General features: G+C 34.5%; 2 long non-coding RNA genes across 2 annotated transcripts; both read right to left on the bottom strand.

Annotated features, from left to right (window-relative positions):
* On the bottom strand, positions 1-1,517 carry LOC146898942 (uncharacterized). The gene is made up of 3 exons (XR_015021274.1): positions 1,056-1,517; positions 163-560; positions 1-47 (listed from the first exon to the last, which is right to left on the bottom strand). It is a non-coding gene; the product is annotated as an uncharacterized LOC146898942 (long non-coding RNA).
* A 4,054-nt stretch (positions 1,518-5,571) lies between these two features.
* LOC146898941 (uncharacterized) lies at positions 5,572-10,394 on the bottom strand. The gene is made up of 13 exons (XR_015021273.1): positions 10,112-10,394; positions 9,382-9,420; positions 9,217-9,287; positions 8,732-8,812; positions 8,501-8,635; positions 8,173-8,376; positions 7,965-8,077; positions 7,758-7,805; positions 7,468-7,601; positions 7,098-7,189; positions 6,844-6,927; positions 6,355-6,496; positions 5,572-5,874 (listed from the first exon to the last, which is right to left on the bottom strand). It is a non-coding gene; the product is annotated as an uncharacterized LOC146898941 (long non-coding RNA).
* Positions 10,395-11,539: the final 1,145 nt, after the last annotated feature.

Genomic DNA, 11,539 nt, shown 5'->3' with positions numbered 1-11,539 from the left:
GATCTGGATCTGGTTGGACTGATATGGCCAGTGGCGTTGCCAGGAACCTGGACCAGGGGGTTCATACTTGCGAACTTTAATTACTAATAATTATAATAATATATTTAATTACTAATAATTATAATAATATATATTCAAAAAATTGCAGTGCATTCAGTGTACCTTGTAGTCAAAATACTTCATATGCATACTCTACAATTGCTCCCTACGAGGTGCCATCTTCTGAAATCGGTGAATAATCAACTCCTTATCAACCTTTTTGAACACATCTCTCTCAATGTAAGTCACAAGACAATCGTTTAGAAAATCATCCGCCATTTGATTACGCAATCTGTTCTTCACAATCTTCATAGCAGAAAAGGCTCGTTCAACGGTTGCTGTTGCAACAGGTAAAATGATTGCTAACTTCAAAAGTCGGTAGACGAACGAATAAGTAATATGCCTTTTAGTTGCAACCAGTTTTTTTGATAGATCACTTATTCCTTTCAAAGATGCAAATTCTACACTCTTACGCATATCAGAGATGGTAATCTAATCTTAAAAAGTTTCTCCATAAACTCCTACAACATTCAAAACAACAATTTACACAACTGATAGCAATATCATTGTTTCTATTCTGAGCTTATACAAATTTTTATAAGCTTATACACAAATTTTTATAAGTTTTTATAGCAATTTTAATCAGCAAGCAGTACAACTACTCCGTATGTCAGTATAGCAATATCATTTTTATAAGCAATATCATTTTTATAAGCTTATACACAAATTTTTATAAGTTTTTATAGCAATTTTAATCAGCAAGCAGTAACAACTACTCAGTATGTCAGTATAGCAATATCATTTTTATAAGCCATATCATTTTTATAAGCTTATACACAAATTTATACAGTATGTCAGTATTCACAATTTTCTGAATCATAAACAATCAATCAGCAAGCAGTAACAACTACTCAAATCACAATCAATCAGCAACTTTTAAAGAATATAACAAAAACCCCCAAATTAGAAACCCTATAATTTCAAAATTCCCAAATCACAAATTTCTGAATCATTACCTGTTCTGAATCACAAATTTCGGAGAAAGCCAGAAAGGTAGTGTGGAAGAAGGCACGGTCTGTTGGTAGTGCGCGTGCGGTGGGCGGTGGCAGCGTTCGTGTGTTCGTAGTTGAGAAGCTACAAGAAAAATAGTGCGGGAGAGAGACAAAGAGGAAAGGAGATGCGCGGTCTGTTAGCTTAGTGGTGGTGCGCGGTGGTTTTCCGACGGCAGATCTCAAGGCAGCAGATCTCAGGGAATGAAGAAAGGAGATGAGAGTGTGTAGTCAGTAGAGAGAAGGTTAGAGAGAGGAAATAATAAGAAAATGAGTCTGAGATTTGAGTGTTAGAAAGATTGTCTTGGGTCAAGGTGCAAAAAATAAATTCCAGGGGGTTCAAAGTACAAAAAATATTGGGGTACTGGTGTAATTTTATTAAGTCCAGGGGGTTCAGTTGAACCCCCTCACTACTATGTAGCTCCGCCCCTGGATATGGCTGGTTTGGTGCTAAAGTTCTTAGTTCTATTCCAGACAACCGCCGCTGTTATGCTAGTGTGGTTCGCGGTGTGCGGGGTCAGTTGGGCTCGAAAGGGCTGAAATGCTTGCTGTGTTTTGTTGCAGGGGATGTTGGTACATGAATTTTTGTCCGTTTTGGCGGTTGATTCAGACACCATCCCTAGAAAAGATAGGCTCATGTTTGTCTCTGATTCCTTCAATTTTTTTTTTTGAACTTTATGATTCGTTCAATATGTTGAGTAGACATTGCAGATTAGACATTTCCCTCTCCGACGATCAAACTTCAGTTCAGATTCCCAACCTACCGTCGTCGTCATCCTCAAGATTGTCGTCGTTCTTCAAGGTCTGATAAGGGACGCACTGTTGTGTTGATCCAGATGTTTCTGGATGGTGGTTGTGAATTCATCACCGCGTCGGAAGGAGGATCTTATATGGCTATGTCCTTTAACCGCGGACTAGACCTCTACTTAAGAGGCTGCTATAATCCATTTGTGTTGTTTTTAATTTTAATATCACCCGTTTGGGTAGACTTCCATTTTATGGATAAACTGGTTAGGTTTATGTCCCCCAGTTTTTTAATTGTATTTTTTCCTTTTTTTAATAATATATTTATGGGCATCTGGCAAAATATTAGAGTCGAGTGCCAATTTAGTTGGGAGCCACTCTTTTTTTTTTGTCATTTGGTATGGCCTTATCAAAAAACAAAACACTAAAATGGCAGTGGAATATTGAGTTTAGATAATTATGGCCCCATACATTGTATTCACTCAAATGTCTTCCAACACATTTGACTTGACTTCCAATCTTCCTTTAACAACTAAGATTTGTGTTTTTTTTTTGGACATAATTCACAGGGTGATCCATCAAGATTATAATATTAGTGCTTTCATTTTCACTCTTTTACAGAATCTATCTTCAGGGCAATGTGAGCTGATGGCAACAATTATGTGGAGCCTTTGGAAATGTAGAAACATGAAACTTTGGCAGCAACAACTCGAGACCGACTCGCAGGTGTTTCAACATGCCACTCATGTACTAGAAGAATGGCGAACAACCCAAAGAATCAGATCCAACAACAATAATCAATCCATAACTCCGCAGGTTCAGCCTATGAGACGAGAGGATGATGTTTGGAAGAAACCGACACCTGGCAGGTATAAATGCAACATTGATGCATCCTTTTCCACTTCTATTAACAGGGTTAGTTTGGGCATGTGTCTTAGGGATGATGATGGTGCTTTTGTTCTTGCAAAAACAGAATGGTTTGCCCCTCTTTGTGATATAGATGTGGGGGAAGCTGTTGGGCTACACACAGCCTTGGACTGGCTCTCTAATCAATAGTTTGATAATGTAGATTTTGTTCTTGATTGTAAAAGGGTTGTTGATTGTGTCAATTCTAGTTTAGATGATAGTAGCAAGTTTGGATGTATTATCACTGCTTGTAAATAGCTGCTATTAGATAAATTTCAGAACTCTCATGTTGAGTTCAGCAGAGGCAAGCAAATAGGGTAGCTCACGAGTTAGCTCGGGCAGCCCTGTCTAATCCTAGCCCCCATGTTATTGATGATGTACCTACATGTAATTGGCATATTTTAGCTAATGAAATGCAATGATTTTCTTCTTTCAAAAAAAAAAAGATCTGTGTTTTTTTCGTACTATTAATCATACTTTCTGTCTTCAAATTAAGTACATATATGTTTTATGTCAAAAAAGAAAAAAGTGGCTATATGTCTTATGAGTTAATCAAGCGCTCGCACAATGTTTTAAGAGTCCAAAGATTGAAATTAAATCATTGATACACAAAAGAAGAAGAAGAAATGATACCTCATATTAAGTTGTTGAAAGGTACTCTCTCCGTTTCACAATACTTGTCGTTGTTGAAGAAATTACATATAACAAGAAATCAAATAAATTTTATTATTTTTGATGAAATTCTTTGTGTTTTTTCTATAATAATCATTGTTGCATTGAAACTTGAAAGTGACAATTAAAATGAAACAAAATAATTCTCCAAAAACGACATGTATTGTAAAACGGAGGAAGTAAAATATATACATAATAACTAAATAAATTTCAAATAGTATTTATTACATGATTTATTTCATGCATATTAATTACAATGTCTATTATTTTAATATTATTTTTATTTTATTAAATTGTGTAAGAATATTCATTTATAAATATAAATATATATATTTTTATCTTTTCTCACTCTATATAAACTTTTATGGCTCTTTCCTTCTACTTTCTCTCATATCAAAACGTTAAAAATAATCATCTTTCAACACAATCTTTCCCTTTAATTTCTTTCCATCAACTTTCTAACTTTACCAACCAAACATGGTGTTAATTTAACTTTTTATATTTTTAATGGGTAAATTTATTAGTCATGGAGGGTTAAAAAACAAATATAGCACTTTCAAAAAAAGCGCTGGTCACTACAAAAAAAAATATAAACCAAACATGGTGTTGATTCATCATCAATCGGATGCAATTTTAACTTGAACTAAAAAAACAATAGTGTCCTTAAAAAAACGATGTTTCAATTAGTTATTTAGATAAGCACGGGCCATAATTTTTTCATACTTAAAATATTGCAAGAAGATGTAGTATCATTATCACTTGTGTGGTTGATTTTTGTTTAATAGGCTAGTCCACACCAGTGTTGACTCCCCCATCAAGTTCAATGATGGTATCATAGTTCGGTTTGATCTCGGATGCATAAGGCATGACAATCGGGTGTAATTGAGAAAGGTTTTACGTTTCTCTTCCGATCCTCGACTCTCATATACTTACATGTCACCCTACTCATATCCAATAGGGATGAGAAATTAAATCTCATCCTCTTCTCCGGCGAGTTAGAGTATCCCCGCTTGATCCTCATCCCCATAATGAATCATTTTTTTAATACAAAAAGAAGTTTTTTCGAGCACCACGGGCAATGTTATACTGCAATATTCAACAATATGCTAACATTAATATTTCCATGATCGAGAAATTTGGTTGCTCCTTTAAATTTCAATGGCAATTATTATAACTTGGAAAATCTCAATAGGTAATAAAGTAATTTTCTTCGTTTGAAATGAGTTTGAGTATGTGTTCGGGGTGAGTACATATGTCCATGTTACCCGTGTTGAGAAATCAGTGATAACCTAAACCTATACCCAAACCCAGTCAAAGAGGAGAACCCCTGTCAAATCGAGGTGGGTTTGGGGGGGTAACTGTGGGTATGGGTTTTGCTGTCATGCTTAGTAGAAAGTCTCATAATTGAGGGAGAGGTGTTAATGTGTCAAGTGTAAGTTAAAGTTCCACATTGAATGCAAGAGTGGATGTTGAGAAACATATACTAAGTGATATGACCAATATACCTAATACCTTAAGATTTATGGTGAAGATGTGGTGTCAAACTCACTTGTGTGGATTCTCCTAGTTTGATGTCATAATCAAATTCAATGTAGGACCCCCGAAAGGCACAATATTATGATGAACTTTTTCTTTTAGTTTTTGGATGTATTATGTTTAATTTTTTTTATCTTTAAATCTAGTTTTTCACTACAAGAAAATATGTGATCTGCTACGCCCATTCTCACAGCTAATTCGCAGCTAATTCCTAGCAAACGAGTTTAGCTAGAGATATACTAAGGAATACCTACTGATTCAGCCGTAGCATGGATTGAGAGACAAATTTGCTAGAGAAATATTTCTAAGTAAATCAGTAGTAAAAAGAATTAAAATCCTAGCAAAGATTTAGTTAATCTATAGCAAATAAGTATTGAAAACGTATTTTCCATAGCAACATATAACTATGACATATCTTAGCAATTTCGCAACAAATCCATAGCAACATAACTAAGACTTTTCATAGCAAAATTGCAACAAATCCATAGCAAAATAACTAAAACTTATCCCAGCCAATCTACAACAAATCTATAGCTATATTTTAACTAATATGTAACTAAATCCTAGCAATTTGGAAGAATTCGATCAATTTTTTATTTTTGCTGTTTTTTTTACTATAATAAAATTTATAACTACATTAATTAAAATAATTTATTACTAAATAATCATGTATATACATAGCTAAACATAACAAGCCAAATTTGCAGAAAATGCAAAGCTAAAATATCATCCTGATTTTTAATAAATTAAAAAAAAATAAAAAATCCAACATTCCTAGTAATAGATGATCCTCTTGCATCTATGAACGAATTAGGCTTCGTTGAATCCATATGTGAATTATACTCCTCTAGGATGCTGTGTTGGTAGTGTCTGACTTCTATTCATGGACTGATTCCAACTCTCATAGACATTTAACAATCTCAACCTCCTGAAGCAACAAAAATAAAAAAATGTAAAACAAACTGGACAACTGATTGAAACACACCATCACAAGATTTTGAAATTTGTGCCATATTCCCTCCATTACGAACCCTGTGAACACGTAATTTCTGTTAAGAGATTACCATTACCCTATGTAGGCCCTGTTTGGATAAACAGCTTAATTAGCGGCTTATAACATAAGGACTTATCATGATATACACTTATCTATAAGTTATTTCTATAACAAAAGATAAAATAAAGTTATAAGTTTTTTTTCATAAGCTATCTTGGAGAGCTTATGATAATAAGCCGAAAATAAAAACAACTAGTGAACATGTCATAAGTAATCTTCATAAGTTCTCATAAACGGTCAAACAAGTGCTTATGTCACTAGATAAGCTCGAATAAGTCAATCCAAAACTGAAATTCAGAAAGCACTATTAATTACCAACAAACAATCAGAGTTAGTGTAGCCATGGATTATTACCTATGGTGAGTTTCAGCTATACCCATCGAGAGATTCTTCACTTTCCCCCTCCACAGACCAAGTGCTTTTGCAGATAACACAACGGATATGCTTCTTCGTCAGCCTACGACGGCGTAAACCACTTACTGTTGCTCCTCACAAGCTGCAATTGCAACAAACCATTCAAAACCAAAATCTGCAATTTCACAACATCAAATAAAAAAAAATCAATTGAAACAAAATCGTAAACATCTCAACTCATAAATAAAATAACATAGTTACAAACAAATTAGTAACTCAAATTTTAGTTGAAAAAACCTAATCCAATGATTCCTAATTGATTATCTTAACCACAAGAAAATGGCTCAACAAAAAATCAACACTCTCAGATCAGAACAAGTCAAGAACGGAACTACCAACACCGCTAGTTGTGTTGTGATTGACTGCGTTTTCTAAATGGCGGAGATGAGCATACAAGGGATACTGAACAGGTCAGAAGAATTTACATACCTGATATCCAACTGGTGGACTAGGGCCCTGCCCAACTTTATTATCCTTGTATTGCAAATCTGATTCAGTAGTTACCATAGGTACCTTCATGCATAAAATACTCGGTGTTAGTCATTATCGTCAACTATCGATATTAATGGTTAACTTGAATTTCATGCACTGTTATCTTGACAGAATTGACTGAATTGAACAAGAAAAGAAATTAAATGGGAGAGAAAGAGATAAGCAGAGGGGGAAGAAAGCGAGAACACTACCTTCTTAAAGCTCTATATACATTGCTTGATCACTCTGCAGAGCATCATTAAATTCCTTCTGCTTGCAACAATCTGCGGTGAGTTCTTCTACCCTGTGTTAGAGATGAATTGCAAGTGAAATCAAAAGACCTTTCTATCGTATAAGCATTACTAAAATATGCACATAAGTGACAACCTTGTTTAATTAGTTACCATACAGAAAGTATTAAATTCTTAATAGTGTTCGCATGGTCCCTCATATAAAGTGAAGCACAAACAGGCACAGCAGTTAATGACTTGGTACATCCCAAGTCATGTAGTGTCTTGTTTCATATTATATTTGTGCAGTACATAGTTTATTAATAATATGCAGTAATATGATTAGGAATACCTTTTGAGGAATCCATGTATTTGTCGTGACATCGCTTTCTCCTTTTCCTTGGCTTTTTCAGCCTTTTAGTTGATGAAAAATGTTTAGACGAGTTGAGATTGAGAATATGAAGAATCCATGTAATCCATCACGCTCTACAACACACAATATATGATCAGTTTAACAATTGAAGAAAAGAAATGAAGGTACATACAAACATACCGTGTTCGACTTGTCACATAAGACCCAATAATGATTCAAACAGAAAAATGCATTGTTAATTCAACAAGTTGGATAGGTCTTTGATTTACCTTCGGTCATGAATTAACGACTCAAAGAGACATTCCAAGTTCTAGCATCTACAGGCCAGCAACAACAATCAGTAGAGGAAAGCAGATTATTCTATAAGAAATTAATGACCTATTTTGATTAGCTTATCTGAGCTTATTATATACTGGCATAATTTTATGAGACTGTTTGGGAGAAATTTTGAAAACAGAGTCTTCTCCCCAACATACGCAAGGTCTTTCCCATTAAGCTCTGAACCGTAAGTTTCTTGAACTCTATCAAGTATCTTCCTACTAGCACCTTTCCCTTCAACAGGGCGTCCATCTTCATAAAAAAGAGCAACCTAAACAAATACAAAGTATGAGCCAACCCTTAACAAAACGGAACAATAAACATCTAAAAAAAAGCAACAAATCAACTGTATCATACGATACTTACACTGTACTGGAAGATATAGCCATCAGTGTTAGTAACATTCACTTTAAAGTGATTTGTAAGCAGAGGCAGTTTAGACCCCAGTCCACGTCTTGCCATTGGTGGGAAGCTTTTAATAACTCAACTCAACTGTCACACAGTAACTAAAGAACCATTCTAAAGGAAAAATGCAAACAAATAACCTGCGACTTTGCTATAGATGGATCACTGAGAAGTAACACATTGATATTACCTCTTAATCTCACCCCATCTGGCAAATGCTGCTTGGAAGGAAATTGAACACATTGATATTTCCAACAAAATACATGAGTATTCAAACACAACAATATACCTTTCTCGACCCTCCGAATAAAAGATAGGCCATAGCCTTTTTGACGCCATCATGCCCAAATATAGACGGAGCAATCTTGGAGCATATATTTTTGTATACATCATGATTAGCTGCAAACTTTTTGAACTCTTCAATCTGTAAAAGATACTTATTGCCAGATCTCAACAATACAGAGCAATTTACTACTTACAACATCTCAATTTACTATAAGACATGTAAACAAGAACTTACAATTTCATGATCTTCTTTGATAACCCTTTGTATTTAAATATTCTGAGAAATTGTACATTGGGTGAATTAAACCAAGCAAATCTGCAGACCAAGAGGCATCATAAAACACATCAGACCACCAGATTAATTAGTAAGATTCCAAACAATGTTATTCACTAAATCAAATCAGATCAATTTAACCTCAAATCATCCTCAAAATAAATTAATAAACATCATCCTCACATCATGAATTTTGAGGCATCATCCTCAATTCCAAACAATGTAAATGTGATGTAATGACAAAAGCATGCAGAATGTAAATTACATTAGTAAGATTCATATAATCTTCACTATGTTAGTACAAGAACAAGGACATGAAATTAGTCTTTAGCCTAATAGAGAAACAAAAGGAACTAGTACCAAATTCATGAAGCATAAGTTAAAAAGCAACTACCATTTTTCAGAGTTAATACAAGCTTAATTATTATAATTTGGTTCTTACTCACCAATCCAATCCATTCCATAAACCTTGTAGCCATTAGCATTCAGCTGCTTTGCAAAATTATTATATCTTCCGCTGTTAGAGAATAAAGGAAATCACTTTAGGAAAACAAGAATCAATAGAAAAAACTGAATGACATAAGAACTAGAAATTGTCTGAAATTACGAACCTGTGTTCATTAAGACCATGCATAAGAATAACAAGTCCCCTGCACAAAGTAGGCAACATATCAGTCAATATTGTAAAATAGCGACGCTATAAAACTTTAGTATATAGCAGAATTTGAACTAATCGCTATAAAACTTTGGTAGTTGCTTTTTAACTTATGCTTCATGAATTTGGTACTAGTTCCTTTTGTTTCTCTATTAGGCTAAAGACTAATTTCATGTCCTTGTTCTTGTACTAACGTAGTGAAGATTATATGAATCTTACTAATGTAATTTACATTCTGCATGCTTTTGTGATTACATCACATTTACATTGTTTGGAATTGAGGATGATGCCTCAAAATAAATAAATAAACATCAACACATAAATTAAATCAAATCAGATCAATTTAACCTCAAAATGTTATTCACTAAAATTCAAAAAATTCAAAAAATAATGACAATTTCAGATTCAGATTAACAATAACATCAATAAACTGAACTTCGCACAATTCATCAAAATTAATAGAGTTCAAAAATCACAAACCACTAAAAAAATAGATCAGCCTTCAAATCGAAACTAAAGCAACCTAATAATTAATAAAAAAAATATATGAACAAGCATTCAATTAACACTTCGAACAAATCACAAATCACGAATTCAGATTCAAAAACAATTACGAAACCCTAAAATTCCGAATTGAATTACGAGATTGATTGAAATAGGAATTAGAATGGATCGAATCGAATTACCTTTGAGAGAAGAGTGCGACGAATCGGAAGATTGGATGAGAAGAGATCTTCGGGGAGATGCATTTTGGTGCCGTCGCTCATCGCCGTGTGAAGATCGAGATCGGAAATCGGAACGAATTAGGAATTGGAGAACAAATGATAAATTCGTCGAATTGAGCATCAACATGAATTTTGAGGTTATCGGAGATCGATGCAAGCGATGCAGATCGGAAAGACAGTGGTTATCGGAGCAATCAACGGTGAAGATAACTGAATTCGCGATAAGGAGAGAGCAGTGTTGTGTGTTTTTGGAGAGAGAATGTATTATTTAATTTATTTATTTTTAACAAAAGGGGATTTTTGACCGGAATAAATTTAAATATATAAAATATAAAAATAAAACCAAATTAAATGAAACGGTAGCTAATTTTGTTGACATTTGCTACCATTACATTTCATAGCACAGTTATCCTAGCATATCCTATATTTTCTTGTAGTGTTTGAATGTCATTCTCTTTCCTATGAATTTGTTCATTCAACCTCTATTTTTGTAAATTCATTCAGTTTTTTTTTTTTTTGGTGGCAAGTGATCATGGAAATTTGCATGTGTTACACTAATTTAGCAAAATACATGTATATTACACATTTAAAATTATGTGCTGTTTGAAAAGCTGCCAAAAAGGCTACAACCACGATGAATATAATGAGCGTTGATCACCAAATTTGAATCCCATCGACCAGCTGCTCCTGTCCAATTCGGTTGATTGCGTTGGGTGGCTGGTTTGGCTTTATTTCTATTTATTACTATTCAATCTTACTTTACGTGATTGATTCTTTGCAACATAATCATTGGTTTGCTAATTCATGCTATTGATAATTCACGTTGGATAATTTGTAATTAGCCATAAAGGATTTTGCAAAAGGGATTTTGCAGTCTGAAAGCATTTCTGATACCGCAGCTTAGCCATGGCCTTTGATTGGCATGCCGAGCTGGCCGCACCACTGGGAAAGATTGTTGTGAATCATGCTTCATCTGCAGCAACGGCTCTTCCCCCTCCCAAACCAGTGAGTAGGATTCCTTTGCCGGTCTCATTTGCACAGGCACTGACAGGCACGAATAAGGCGGTATCGAATGACAATTTGCCCGTACCTTATATTCGGGGTGAAACATTCGGTATTAAGATCATGCAGGTCTTTTATGAACGTGGAAGAAATTTTTACAAGACTAATTTGAGGGGACGACTTGTTTTGAACAAGGGAGACAAACCTTATACTACAAAGGACACTGAGTCTAAATTACAGAATCTTTGGAAGATCGGAGGGGCATGGTGTATGCTCTCTTTAGGAAGGGGATTCTATGAATTCTTTTTCTCTAATGAAACTGATATGCGCACGGTCTGGGATGCGGGAACAATGAACTTGAAACCGGGTCTTCTTTGGCTCATTGAG

Source organism: Medicago sativa, chromosome 8 (assembly GCF_051527215.1).
Source record: "Medicago sativa cultivar Bolivia chromosome 8, Bolivia_mono, whole genome shotgun sequence".
Taxonomy (NCBI): Eukaryota; Viridiplantae; Streptophyta; class Magnoliopsida; order Fabales; family Fabaceae; genus Medicago; species Medicago sativa.
Note: the sequence above shows the minus strand (reverse complement) of the source record. Positions and strands in the feature narration are given on the sequence as shown.